The sequence below is a fragment of the Terrapene carolina genome, unplaced genomic scaffold (assembly GCF_002925995.2).
Source record: "Terrapene carolina triunguis isolate 2854851 unplaced genomic scaffold, T_m_triunguis-2.0 Scaffold236, whole genome shotgun sequence".
Taxonomy (NCBI): Eukaryota; Metazoa; Chordata; order Testudines; family Emydidae; genus Terrapene; species Terrapene triunguis.
Genome location: NW_020664587.1, coordinates 14,700,373 through 14,715,754, shown reverse-complemented (window position 1 = coordinate 14,715,754; position 15,382 = coordinate 14,700,373).

Sequence of the window (15,382 nt, the reverse complement as noted above, 5' to 3'; positions counted from 1 at the left end):
ACACGCACTCAAATTCAAGCAGGCGCGCGCACACACTCGAATCCAAGCGCATGCACGCGCGCACGCACACTTTTTGTCCATAAATCCTAGGCAGCAATCAGGGATTTATTCCATGAGTCAGACATTCACAAATCAGGCTGCCAGCCCTGAATAAAATTATACAGGTTGGAGCATTCTGCCATCTATGGAGGGTGTTTTTGCTCCTCTCAAATGAGGCCCTGGGTGAATCTGAATGTTGATCATCTGGGAAGTGAGAGAGCATGGGGAGAAAAAGCTTCATCTTGATCAGCTGCTGACACCCGAGACTTCATTTGCAGTCCTAGTAAAATTCAATCCAGTGTCCGCAACTCTCTAAAAATGCCAGTGCAGCAATACGCGCTCTCAGTCCTTTAGCAGCTGAGGCAAGGGGTTAGGGTGGATTTTGTTGGGGTGAGGAACTCCCTCTTTCATGCTGTAATTCTTGCTATAAGGGACTTGATGGGGTGTTCTTACTCTGCTCTTCTTGTGCTGGAAATGAGACAAAGGGAAAAGACTTGGAGGTCTGGAGACAAGCTCTTAAAGCATAAAGAGATGAAAAGTCAGGATGTGAAAATGTCACCAGGTGCCTGGCAGTCTTTAACAAGCAGTGACACTCAGGAGACAGAGAGAGACTCCACTCTCAGATACACTGACATAAATCGGGAGTACACTCCTCTGAAATAATGGAGTCACTTTGGAGTGGCAGTGGCAGTGTTGCCAGCTCTCACCATTTTATTGCAAATCTCAGAGTTTTCTTCTTAAAACCCCAGCTCCTGGAGTCATGGGGTTATGTGAGAATCTTGCTTTATTAAAAAGGAAAGCTCTCTTGCTAGCCATAGTGGATGCGAAGGAAATCTAGGAAATGTAACACATTCCTCTCCCCAGAGGCACAAAACCCAGAAGGCGAATATAACAAACCCTAAATTAAAAAAAAAAAAATTGAAAGCCAAGCTCATGATTTTGGGGGTATCTGATTAATGATTTTGGAGCCCTTGGAGCTAGCAATGCTGCATTGGTGTAACTGAGATAAGAATCGAGGAAGGAAGGAGAGGTAGAGAAAAGGGAAGAAGAGGAGGAAAGAAACGAAGACTCTGAGGGTTGAGTTGTGCCTTTTGTTGCAGGGGACGAGGTATAAGTTGCACCACACCAGGAATAGCCGCAGGAAGCCTCATCACCCAAAGAGTCACAATTCATCCCCTATTTCCTCCTTGACATCGACCATCAGCACATTAGGACACCGTCCTACTGTGGCTCACTTGCAGTGACCGAAGTTAAGAGCTCTATGTAAAGAGCCATCCAGCTGAAGCCTTTTGCAGTGCTCAAGAACCAGAAGTTTTACTGGGGGCCTAGAAAACCCAAGAGCAATGATGCATATGCTTGAGTGCCATCTGCTGGCGCCTTATCTATGAACTAGCTATTTACGTATGCATGGACCTCTCTCTTTTCTGGAACACTCTAGTGACAGCCGGTGCATGGCCCGAGCGGAGGCGTGGCTCCGCCCACTCTCCACCCACTGCCCCCCCAAAGCGACTTGAAATGAATTTTCCAACCAAAAAATCTTCCCATCATAAAAATGCAATATTTGGGGGGACATTTTTCAAATGGGGACAAAAATTGTTTGTTTAATTTCAAATGGCATTTTTCCTTTTGGTTACTTGGTTATGTTCTGAAACATCGCCCCCCCCCCCCCCGCTCCCTCCAAAAAAATCATTCATTATTTTTAATGGGGAAAAATAATCCCCAGCTCTACTCCCCACCCCCTTGCTTGAGGAAGGAGGGGAGTGAAAGACTCACAACGCTCATTTCCTCCTGCACCCCTGGATCAGAGGGGCACTTCTTTGAGGTTAAGGGGTGTCTTGCTTCCCCAGGGACCCCCACATGAACACGCAGCCCAGGGGACAGTCTAGCCCTTCATTCTTTTGGGAATGCAGCCTTTGGAGTGAAAGAAAGAAGGGAGAAAAGTCAATATTTTTAGTCCGCGCTTGCTCGGCAATGAGAGATCTGTTTTCAGCCAGGCCTGTTGGGACGCACCCATTCTCCTTCCCGGAGGGCACAGTGCTGAGAGCCTCTAGCCAGGCAGCAAATGGAACCGTTGCCCCTAGTTTTTTTTTTACAGTGGAGTCGGAACAAACCCTGGGAACCCAGCCCCTGGATCTGAATGGAATTTACAGTTCAAACTTAGCTCAGGAACAACTATAAAAAGGTAAATCTGAACCCCATGGACCAGATCCCCAGCTGGGGTAAAGTGGCCTAGCGTTTCAGTGGAGCTATGCTGATTTATACCAGCTGAGGATATGGCCCCAGTGATTGGATACTCAACTGCCATACAGCGTGTGGAGTCAGTTACAGCCAAGTGTGAAAGCCAGAATGGCAGTTTTCTGCAACCACTGTGCCCAGGTGTCAGTGACCAGAGGAAGTGCAGTGGAGTGGAGAATCAACCCCCGCGTACAAAACGTGGCTAGCCCTGGTCGGCCCCCAGACAGGAGCGCTCCAAAGAAAAGCCAGAACACTGAAGGAAGCGATGACGGTGATCCAATAGCTGGCACCGTTTTATTTCTTCACCCTGCTGCCCTAGGACCCAGAATGTTGTTAGGAGGTGCCGTGCAACCAGAAGCGCCATCTTTCAAACTAGATCTAAAACTGAGGTCGCTGGGAGATGCCCAGATACTATAGAAGATCTCAGATACAATGGGGATGGCTGAAACCGAGAGAGAGAGACGTAGACAGGCCATTTGTGGTCATTAAAGAGGCCACTGAATTTTTCATCCAGAGTTGTCTGTCAAGAACTTTGGATGAAAGCTGCTCAGTGTAAGACGTTGCTATAATCTTAGTAGGAGATAGTAGGCTTTGCTACGCTACAGGAATATAGATAATGAGCACTGGAATGGATTACCTAGGGAGGTGGTAGAATCTCCTTCCTTAGAGGTTCTTAAGGTTAGGCTTGACAAAGCCCTGGCTGGGATGATTTAGTTGGGGATAGGTCCCGTTTTGAGCAGGGGGTTGGACTAGATGACCTCCTGAGGTCCCTTCCAACCTTGATATTCTATGATTCTACAATAATCAGTAACCTGTCTGGTCAGCTTTTCCCCCCGTCACCTTCTCCTTTCTAAAAATCAAAACTGAGAGCAGTTAGTAGTTCGGGGTGTGTGGGGGGGGAAGGCTGATATATTTTGCCATTAAACTCAATCTAGCTTTCTGGTTTTCATAACAGATGTTAGTCTGTGAAAAGCACATCCCTGTGCTTCACATTTATGGCTCAGCTGGTGACTTGTGTATCAAATCCACTCAGTTTAAAAGTCAAAACAGGATCTCCCGGCCCTAAAATACTATTGATCACATTATAACAAGGACAGAGTCAGACCCTAATTGAACACACAACATGATACCCGGCTTTGTCCGTGCATTTGCAGGCAGAGCGGAATCAGTGTTTTATCACTGATGCTGTACATTTGGCTCAGACACAGTGGGCCAGGTCCTCATAGACTGTACAGCCCTTAGCTCCATTAACTATTATGTGTATCACAGTCGAATATACAGACCCCAACCAAGGTCAGGGACCCCGTACACTAGGTGCTCTACAAACACATGGTACTAGATAGCCTCTGCCCCAATGAACTTACAACAGAAACTCACAAAAGGTCAGAGGGGGACAAGAAGTGAAGTGACTTGCCAAGAGTCATACCATAGGTCAGTAGCAGAGCCAGAAACAGAACCCAGGTCTCCTCAGTCCTAATCTAGTGACCTAGTAGTCCCTAGGTCACATTGCCTCCCCAAGCTAGCTACTCCTATTTACAGCAACCGAGGATCTAGACTGGTATGTAAAACAATTCTATGCATGTCTTTCGCACCTTTTATCTCATGGTGGTCCCTTTTCATCACCCAAACATTATGGGCCTCGTTTTTAAAATGGACTCCAATTATGCACCCGCAAATGATTGAGGCCCAGCTGAGAACTTTTCAAAAAATCAGCCCGAATTAATTAAGCCTCTGCCCTGCTGTGTGGTAAATTAGTATCCTTAACCCCATTTTCCAGACTGAGAAATGGAGTCACAGAGAAGTTCAGTGACATACGGTGAAATACAAAGAGAAGAAAAAGAAAAGAAAGTCACGTGGGATGTATTTACTGGTTACCAATTTGATTTAAATAGAAGACTATAAAACCAGAGACCCTTGCATTTTTACTGAAATAAGAATTTCTCCCCGAGGGGGAAAAAAAAATAACCCTGAAACAAAAAAAATCCATTGGTCAAGATTTTCAAAAGCAACTAGTGTTTTTGGGAGCATCAATTTGTAGGTGGCCAACTTGATACACCTTAAAGAAGCCTGGTTTTCATAGAGCAAGTGCTCAGCGCTTACTGAAAATCAGCCCATTTAAGGCATCTCTAAATTGGGCACCTGAAATCACTAGCCATTTGGAAAGTCACAGCCACTTATTTTTGTACCAGTTGGGTCCAATCCATCCCTGGTGTAAACCCACACCTCTGATGAATCGCTCTGGGGAGGAGCATGTCAATCAGTGTAGCTGAGGATCTAGCCTCAGTCTTCCTCTGGCTTTGTACAGCACCCAGACCAATGGAGCCCCACCCCCGACTGGAGCTTCTGGGCACTACTGCCGTATGAATAACACTAAGGAGAAGTCCCTTGTGGAGCTCTCTTTCTAAAACTATCAGGCTCAGTGTGAGATCTGAACATCTAGCAGGGCTTTTCCCACCTAAAACACGTTTACCAGGGATTATGCCGCTGAATGCAGCTAGACTGTGTCTTCTATGCAGGCAGCACCAAGAATGCTGTCCTTGCCCATAACCTAAGCAGATCGGCTGTAGAAGTGGGCTCAAATTGCAGGATCGGGGCCTTGGGCTCCTGGTTGCCAATAAAGCTGAGAGCTAGCATGTTAGCTCTTCATGGGTGTGAAAAGGAAGAACAACACACAACTAAAGAATGGAGAACGTCAAAAAGAAAAGCAGTGTCCCAGGGCAGACAGCATGACCATTCTCAAAAGAGATGGAGTCTCTCAACCCAAACACATGGAAGGATCTATAAAGGAAGGGCCAGATTGGCTGGGAGCACAATAATCAACACGTGAGGCTGCTTGGATGCATTTGGTATCTGCATCTACTTTAAAGAGGTTTGTGATGTAGGCATTGGGCCTTTATTTTACTCTTGAGGTAGTGGGCGAGTACCATTCAAGAAAGAAAGAAAGAAAGAAAGATTCTTGAAAAAATGAAACTACGTTGCTCATACCTCTTTTTTCATAGCAAGAAAAAGCCTAGCACAGTTACTTAACCTGAATCTGTGTCACTCTAGCCCTTTGGCTGAGCCAAAGGAATCTCACCGCTTCAGCTCCACTTGGCCGTATCGTACAGGTGTTGTCATGGCAATGATTTATGCAAGAATTAGTCACCGCTGCAGCACTTCTACAATAAGATGAAAAACAATGGGAAGATTGTAACATGTGGAAGTGCTTGTGACACACAGGTTGAGGTTGGGGAGGAGATAGCACATTTCCTTTTCCCCAAACAATCTCTCCGTGACATTTATACAGCTCAGAGAAAAGTTAGTCCCTAATCAGAAATGTTATTAATAGTAATCTGACAATAAACCAAACTTCATATTAAACCTTGCCAGCAGCTGCCATAGCAAATTCTCTAATGGCCCATTCCTTTACTAAACTTCGATTGGGTAACAGTCAGAGCGGGAGATGAAATTATTACATTTACATTGTTATATAAGAGGAAAATTGGAATTTCTTGGCGATGGGGTCTGCAGGCTCTGCTGTGCCTTGGGGGGAGGCATTCATGAAGGAGATATAGCAAAGCAAAATTGCAAAGCTGCATTTGTCTCTTGTTGGCAAGATCGGCCCAGACCAGAGACCCCCAGTAGTTTACCAGGGCCTCTAAGGATATGTCTACACTGCAACAACAACAAAAAAAAGCCAAACAAACCCATGGCGCCAAATCTCAAAACCCAGGTCAACTGATTCAGGCTTGCCAGATCCGGGCTGTGGGGTTAAAAACCCAGCCAGGGGTATAAGTCAGAAAGTCTGTGTAATGCAATAGGGAGGTGTTAGCATGGCTGTGAGACCTGGGCCAGAAATTGTAAACCTGGGCTTACTATTCAGCGTGGATGCTCAAGCTCCGGTTTCGAAACACCAAGTCCACAAGTATGGGTCCTACAGACCCAAGTTTACAGTGTAATGTAGACATACCCCGAGGGATTTTTGTAAATGTGGAAAGCAGGTTAGGATCCTTTGAGAGGAAAGCCAGCCAAAGGAGAAGGCTGAGACTGTGGCTAAGGCCCAAGAGTGGGATTCCCATGAGATCTGGGGTCACTTTATGGCTCTGCAACTGATTGTTCTCAGACACTGGTCAAGTCACTTAATCTCCCTTGGGTAAAATTTTCAACAGTGCCTAAGGAACTAAGGAGCTTAAGTCCCATTTTGAAAAGTAGAAGGCAATTAGGAATATAAATCAGTGAAAGTCAGTGGGATTTAGACCCCAGATCCTCAACATCTATTTAGGCGCCTAACTCCGATAGTGTCAGTGGGAGTTAGGCACGTAAATACCTTTGACAATCTGTGCCTAAGTGCCTGAGTCACTTTTCAAAATGGAACTTTGGCTCCCGTGTCCCCTAGGTGCTTTTGAAAATTGTATTATCTGTGCCTCGGTTTCCCCATCTGTAAAATGGGATGAATAATGCTCGATTGTCTGCCTTCTCTAACTAAATGGTGAACTCTTTTTATGGGTGGGGGGCACTGTCTCTTACTAAGAGTTTGTACTGCGCATGCTGGAGGCTTCTGCTGCTACTGTAGTATGAAAACTGTCAACCACAACGTTGCAATCCAATAGGAGCATGATAGCACCAGCACATAGCTGAGAACAGCATTTTGCCCTCCGAGTGTACGGCAGTAATCATTAGCAATGGGTGAGGTTCAAAAGTGCTTGATCCAGTCAATAACAACACACATGTAGGGAAAGACAATGATGGATGATCAGATGAGCACAGCATTCGGAAGACATTAACACACACTATAGGTAGTGATTTATTCTTGTTTTCTTAAAAGGGCCAGATATAAATCAGCATCATCCCATTGATTTCAATGGTGCTCTACTGATTTACACCAGATAAGGAACTAGCCTTGGATATTTGGATGCTATAACAAAGGAAGTTCATTTAAAAAGTCAATTTCAGTGACAGTTATACTGAAAACTATGTTAACAGAACATTAAGGTTGCCCTTAAAAGCTAGGAAATGCCAGAATTAAGGTTGCCTGTGCAACCTTCATTTGGCCCTCTTGAGCATATGCATTATGAGGCAGTCTTTAATGACATGATCACATCCTAATGTTTCCATGTTTAAAGTTTGGCAAACTTAGAAGCAACTGAAAACTGGGTTTTATAATAATGGGAAGTGTCTGCAACTTTAATAGTAAGCAAAGCTACCAGCTCCACTTGTAATACAGGGTCCAATTCTGCGCCCACGTATTCTAACTTCTTTCTAGGCACCTAGGCTTGATAGCAAGCTATGAAGCTATGGACTTCATTCCTCCTGTCTTGCTGGAATGAATTCAGAGATTTACCCCAGTGATGAACTCAGAATCAGACCCAACAGGTGTGAACTGAAGTTAAGAAAAGATCATTCAAAGCTAAGGTTGAAAATCTGGATCTCTCTCTTTCTGCCTCTTTTCCGCTGTGTTCTTCTTTTTATTGTCTTCACTGAGTCGAGGTGGTTATGTCTTCCTACCTCAAACACGATTTTCCCTTTTCTCTTGTGGGTTTCGCTCACCTCCTCATGGCTCCATGAACAGAGTTCTTCTGGGACTCAGCTTACCATTAATGTCTATTTCAGCGGACAGATAGAAACACCCGAGAAAGCCCGATCTGCCCCTTTCCAGCTTATTGACAAGCTACAAATGCCGATAATTCCTCCAACCACAGTCCCCTCACAAGCCTAGACTTTGCAATCACTTTCATCCTCTTCCTCCTGAATTTTATTTTTTGGCTGGCAGTAAATCTTTACTAACTTCTTAATAGTTTTTAAACATATGCATTGTCATATCGGTTTACCATCAAACTCAGCCGTTAAGCCTAGTGTAAGCCTCACGGGCACAGAACGTATCTGTTCAAATTATATCAGTTTGCGTGGATGTCTTTGGAAAATAACAGATCCGTACTATGTGCCAGTGCTTCGGCAGAGGTAAAACGTCTCCTCTCCTGGCTGCCTTTAACCCATTTCACGCTGGACATCGCTGACCAGGACACGTGGCTGGTTAGCACTTGGAGCCCAGACAACAGGTGGTGGTGGAGTGCCCATGCTTCTCCGACGTGAAGCTCAGGGTGAAGAAGATGGAATGAAAGCAGAGGTGTCCGTCTCTGTTCTCAGCCTTTCTTCAACTCACACCGACACCTTTGGCGTTTACTGGAGCAAGGTTGGGTAAATGCACAGGGATCCGCCCCCTCAGAGCTATCACAAAATCCTGGAGTCACAGCAACTTTTCATCACCTGAAGTTTCAATGGCTGACTTTGGTGGTCACTGGTTGTAGACGTGCGTTGGGACATTTGCCTTCCACATTCTCCACCAGGACTCTGGAAGAGCCAGTCAAGCAGCTGCAGCATCTAGAAACTCTCCCCAGGTTTTGCACTGAGCCCAGCACTAGATGGGATAGATCTTTGGGGGGGGGGGGGGGTCAGTCAGTGCTGTGGGGTTAATCATGCCATGGACAAAGGAACAATAAAACTCATAATCCTGAAAACTGCTATTAGTTCTCACGGACACCTCGATGCTCCAACCAAGCTTGAGGCCCCATCGTGGTAAGTGCAACACACACACACGTAGCAAGCTTCAGTCCCTGTGCTGACAAATTTAGTCACACAAGAGTGATTAGCTCCAGTTTACAGATGGGAAACTGGGCTAGGGAGAGAGAGTACGGGTCTTATCCAGGGTCATACAGTGAGCCTGTATCAGAGGTGGGAATTGGACCCAGATCTCCTGGGTCCCAGTTCCGTGCCTTAGCCACAAGACCAAGCTTTCATCTTTGTACTGAGTTAATTTCATAAGCCCCCCTGGATGAGAGCGGTTCTTGCCGAGCCGTCAGAGGTGTGGGGCTAAATCTTGGACGTTAATCCGCCAAGCAGTCACCAGCCTCAGATGGGGATTCTGGAGACCGTAAACAGTAAGTGCCCTTCACATCTGGCTCCATCCCCCAGGGACTAACACATCTGGCTCTGACCCATGCCTACTCATCCCATTTCATTCCTGTTGCAGAGAAGGCAAAGAGGGAGTTGGGAAACAACAGGAAACCAAAAGTAAATGCCCAAATTAGACACGCTGAGGGCTTTGCCTGCTAAGCCGTGTCACTGATGCTTTCAAACAGATGCCCCAGGAGGTCCCTCACTTGTCAAGAAGCCACGGGCAAGCCCCTCTGTTCCAATGCCCACTGCATTCCCTATAGTGCTCAGATTCAGGAGATGATCTCCCCATCTGGTGCAACAGCCACGCGACTGTCCTCAGCCACTTGGACCCATGTGACTTGAGGATGTCCCTCGCGTGACAAAGACAAAAGAGGAGCATCCACTGGGCACAATAATGCAATTGCATTTAAGTCAGCTGGCTGATTCCAGGCACTACAGAGTCCGGAGTCACGGCCATCCCCTTCCACAATGGCAGCATAAAAGCGAGGCTGTTTCCAGAGCGCTCAGAGCAGCCTTTGCCCAGCCAAGCAATTGGATGGTGCCAGGGCGTCTATTTCTCAGCCTGCTGGGCAGCAACTGCTTCATCCGCTTTGCAGTAAAAGGCTTCTCCTGGTAGCTTACAGGGCATGCTGGCAGATGGCTCGAAGGCGGCAGGTGGGTGATGGATGGTGGCGAGATTGTGGTTTGGGGTTGGAGTAGCAGTGTTCCCCACTGCGGGAAGGAGGGGAGGGGGAGAGTACACCTGAGTAACGTTGCTGTCAGCCAGGAACCCTAAATTCAACCTACCTTGCAGGAACAGCCGTGATTAACTGCAGAAAAGCCACTCCCTTCAAACAGGCCGGATAGACCAGAGGGGCTAAATTCCTGGCATCACCGAAGTCCATTCCGAGATTCCCATTGACTTCAGTGGGACCAGGATCTTAGCCTGACAGGCTAGCCCCCTTTCACATGGGGCAGAAAAAGCTGGGTGAACGATTCTGAGTGAATCTATTCTGCGATTTCAGCCTGGGATTGGTTTGCTTTTTTTAACTGGAAAAGGAGCTGAGACCAGGCTTCTCTGAAGACTGTGTTCAAAGATACTCAGCACATGGCTGATACAAAGGTGCCTCAGCCTATGGGTTGCTCACTAAGGGCTAGATTGTGCCTGTTAAGTGTGTAAGTGTCATTAACCAAGGAGTAGCCCCAGCAGGGACCCCTCTGCCAGGCCTTTGCTCCTAATTTGCTGCTTGACTACACAAGTAGTAAAATTGTAACAATCCCTGCACTGGATTAACTGAACTGTCTGGTACACGGGGGTGGAGCCAAGGCTCGGCCAGACCCCACCTCACCCACCTGCTCTGTAAGAGAGCAGTAAGCAGACACTTAATCCTACATGCTTAGATCCAAGACCTGTTCTGAGTGGTCATGGAGTCCAATTCACAGTCTTAGTTCTAAATATTTCCCATGCATCTTGCTTTAAGTATTTGCTCTTCATACTTTGCACTGTGTGACGGGTTGCCTAAGGCACATGGGCCCAGATGTCTATAGGATTTTGTCTCCTAAGTGCCTAAATCCCTTTTGAAAATGAGACACAGGCTCCTGAATCTGTTAGGCGTTGCAATGCTGAGCACAGCAAAGCCTAAATACCGTTAACAAATCTGGAGCACGGTAACGGCTCAGTTCTCTGACTGGATGATTCCCAAACCTGCAAACAGCTGCGAAGACGAGAACGCGAGAACTTCTGGAACAAGCACGAGTGAAAATGTGGATCTGCACAAATAGCTGTGCCCGTCTCCTTCTGCAAACAAAGCTTAGGTCACAGAAACATCTCCCAACGAAGGCATGGTTTTCTAGGGATAAATGCCCAAGCACAGCAGTTTTCCCACCATGCTGTTGAGATGCTGGGAATAGCACAAGCCCTCGGTGTGTTTTTGAGACCCAAAGGACTGTCCTAGGATACAGACCCCCGGCTGGTCCCTGACAATGCCCTTCTGAATCCTCGCTCCTGGAAAAACATTCTCCTCGCTGCATCCAATTCAGAACTGGGGAGCCATGAGCCACCTCCCTGCTTTATTGCAACAGAACAGCAAGCAGCTGATTAGCTTCAGCCAGGGCCCCTTCAGCTGCTTGATGTTATTCTTGAGGGAACACAGGATTGAATCAACATCTCGGGCTGGACCCTGATCTTCAATGGAGCTATGCCAATTTCCTCGAGCCGAGGAGCGTGCCCTTTAACCCTCTTGCACGAGGCTGATAGAGGTCTGGGGCACACACAACATCTGACAAGCACAGCTGTGTCCGGCTGTTGCCGGGAAGGATCCTTAGCCTTGCTCTCTTCTATAACTATCTCTCATTGCAACCAGCTGCGCGGACATTTGTTCGTCCACCCGACTGACAAGTAGCCAAGCAGTGGGGAAGCAGCCATTGGAAGGCAGAAGAAAAGCCTGCCTGGCAGGGTTTTTATCTTGTGCCTGGAAACCTACGTCTCAGACATGCCTGAGCACACAAATGAAGCTGCGGATGCAAGCGGCACAGTTGGCTGGGAAGATCTGACCTGCACAAATGAGATGCTTTTTTTCCTGGGTGGCTAAGAGGGATGGCTCTGGGGCAACTTCCTGGTGTGAATAATTGCCATGTGAGAAGCGAAAGGAACTTAATGAGGAAGCGGACTAGCCTGGCGTGTATTAGGCATGGTCTGTGCTGCCGTGTGGGGGCTTTTTCCTCCCCGCTCCTCCTATTCGTTACGTGACACATTGTGCCATGCGAGAGGGGGACCTTGCAGGCAATGAGCTTAGGAAGACGGCATCGCGTCTCCTGACCATCAGCTGTCAGGCAGCCACGGGCTGACTCGCTCAAGTGCTGGCAAACAAAAAGGGCCCTTTTTGGAGCTCCTGGTGTCAGGGGTGTCAGCAGCTGACCTGCGGGCTGGCTCAGCAGTAGAGAACATGATTCCTCCGTACAGACTTCATGGCCTCAGGTTTGCATGGTGCGTTTCAAACAGCGTCAAGACATGGGTTAATGCCCAGGCAGCTCAGCTTGGCAGTAGAGCCGGTCAAACTCTATACTGGCCTACATTGGTGCAACTGCACTCACTCCAAACTACGCCTGCAGAAAATTTGGCTCCGAGTCTCAAATCTGGCTCAATTTTTCTCTTCTTCTCCTTCCAGCATGTGCGGGAATTTGTCACTGGTGAAAGGGGATGGCTCAACAGCTCTGGTTGCTGAAGATCTGCACAGAACAGGGGACGCTCAGACAGCAGCCACGCTAGATTCCTACACGTGGTCTCCCCACCACGGCCTCTATCCTACCTATCGAAACTCAGCGGCAGAAGATCAGGCCCTAGGTATCTCAGCCCTCCGTTGGGAGAGGTATCTTCTCTAGGGCCAAGAGGGCAGTTCAGCCCTGCAGTACTTCTCCAACTCAGAATAGCCACCCAGGAAAAAGCATGTTTTGATGGCGCACGAACTGCAAGTTATAACAGATACGATTCTCTGGGGTGCAACATACAGGGCCTAATATGGTGTTGCTTGGTGCGCGGAGGATTTTCTGCCATTTCCCAGCCACGTAGCTTCTCCTGTATACAGACCTCCCAACAGACCCACACAACCCCCTGTCCCAGCTGCAGCATCTCCCATCCTGTGGGGCTGGCTGGGCTTGGCTCGCCACTCTGGGCATTACGACCTGGCCCCCAGCGCGTGGGATTGCAGCACTGCTCAGGTGCAGTTGGGCCGAATGTGAGTGAGTGGCATTGTGACCCTGTGGGCCAGAGGCCAGATTGCAACGCCCAGAGCAGGGAACTGAGCCCAGCCAGCCCCACGGGACAGGAGCTGCAGAAGTCACTGCTGTGGGGTGAATGAAGGCTAGGCTCACTCTGCAAATCCCTCCCTGGCAGACATGGAAAAAACGCAGAAATTAGGCTTGTTTTTGGCTTAACTGGCGTGTGAGTTGCTTGTTGGCTAGTTTTTGGCTTGTAGCTTGTTGCTTCTTTTTTTTGATTGGCTCCCAGCAGGCAGGGGCAAAGGGGGGCAAGCGGGGCAAGGGTGGGAGAGAGTCAGTGGTGCACAGTGGGCCCACCACCATCCCAGACTGCTCGCCGGGGGGAACTAGTCACATAGAGTGTTGGGGTTCTTAGGGATTGGCTTGTTTTGGCCTTGTTTTGAAGTGGGATTCGCTTGATTTTTGGCTTATTGTGAAAGTCGGGGGGGTTTATTTACTGCGTGAAAGTTGGCAGCGGTGCTGCCTGGTCTATGCCCCACCCTCAGGGGAGTAGCACCTATCCCACTTTTGCCCCTTAAAACGTTGGGGGTTCTTTTTATAAACCGGTCTTTGACTGGCACTTAGGAAAGGTTGGAACCAGCAGACAACCTCGCGAGCGGGTGCAATGCCACCCATATAGCTGGGGGATGAGATATGAGCATTTAGACAAACCAGCCAATATAGGACTCAGGTCGGCGCCGTGAGCAGCCAGCTCCCTGTTGATGACTATCAGACAAGCAGCCCCACGCAGAGCTGGATGTAAGAGATCGGGTCAGCCGTCAGTACCGTTTCCAGCTCGGAGCCGGAATCCCTTTGAAAAGTCATAGACAGCGTCTGCCGGGGGCACAGACTGTAACGTTGGGCTCGTGTGACTTAGGACTAGTGCTCCACACGGGGAGGAGAGAAGGATGCTGTAGTGAGGCTCCAGTCCCGAGAGCTAAAAGTACTCGCAGACCTGGCTAAAAATCAGTTCTGTGATCCAGCTCAATAGTCTAGAAACCAGAACTGGGACACGATTTTATCCCATCCTTCCTCTCTCATTGGTCACTTGCACTTCCTGGTCTCACGCACGACCCCAAGTCTTGTGCCAGAGTGCCCATAAACGCGTGGAAATGTTCCGATCTCCTTCATCACCCTGGCCCCCAGCCCTCCAAAAATTATTGCTTTGGCTGCTTAACCCTTTTTAAAATGTAGAAGTCGACCTTTATCTAGAGCAAATTGGCAGAGCTCCATGCAGACCAACGGGAACTAAGCTGAGGATTCGACAGAGGACAGGACTAGATGACCTATCAAGGTCCTGTCCAGTCCTAATTTCTGTGAACGTCAAAGATCATTGGTGTGCAATTGGTGCCAAAAGTGCAGGCCCATTTAGCAAACCTGGGTGTGCAAATGGGCACGCCCTGTGCAGAAATGCGTTTAATTCACCACTGCATGTAGAATCATAGAGTTTAAACCCAGAAGGGAACCCAGATCCTCTAGTCTGACCCCCTGTAGAGCACAGGCCACTAACACCACCCAGCACCTGCTTGCTAAACCCAGCAACCAAAATTAGACCAAGTCTTACAGCCCACAGGAGACTAGACCATGATGTGCCACAGGCAGAGAATAGGAGGGACCGAGGTGCATCAGTTTCCGAGGCCTCCGCATTGGCAGGGAAATAATTAAGTGAGATATATACTGGCAAGTGACCTGCACCCCGATGCTGCAGAGGAAGGCAAAAAAACCCAAGATGACTTCCAGTCTGACCTGGGGGAACATTCCTTCCCCACTCCACATATAGCGATCAGTGAGCATGTGAGCAAGAACCAGCCAGTCAAGCCCCTGAGAGAAAGAAAACGCTCAGTGCCACTTCAGAGCACTGGCCCACCCCGCCCAATGTCGCATCTCCAACCATGGCTGTATCTGATGCTTCAGAGAAAGGAAACCAACCCTCCACCCTGAGTACACTGTGGAGGAGAATGCCTTCCTGGTCCCATCAACCCGCCACAGATGGTTGAACACTCTGAGTTCTTTGTTGGCTGATATGGTAATATTTCCATTATTGGTAATATTGCTTGGGGTGCAGGAGGGGGTATGGGGTGCTGGCTCCAGGAGCAAGTACAGGGTACAGGAGGGGGTATGGGGTACAGGCTCTGGGAGGGGGCTCAGGGCTGGGGCAGGGGCTTGGGGTGCAGGAGGGGGTATGGGGGACTGGCTCTGGGAGGCTGCAGGTTGGGTGGTGGAAGAGCTATTCAGAACCTGCCCATTGAAGGGGGCGGCACTTACTTCGGGTGGCCCCGGCCCCACGCCGCTCCTGGAAGGGGCCAATGCGCTCCTGCAGCCCCTGGGGGCCCCACGTGGCTCTGGGGCAAGCAATAGAAGTAGAATTACATTCATATTAATATCTTAAACTGGTTCAGAGCATTTCAGCAATGTGAGCTGGCACTGGACCAGGAAGTTA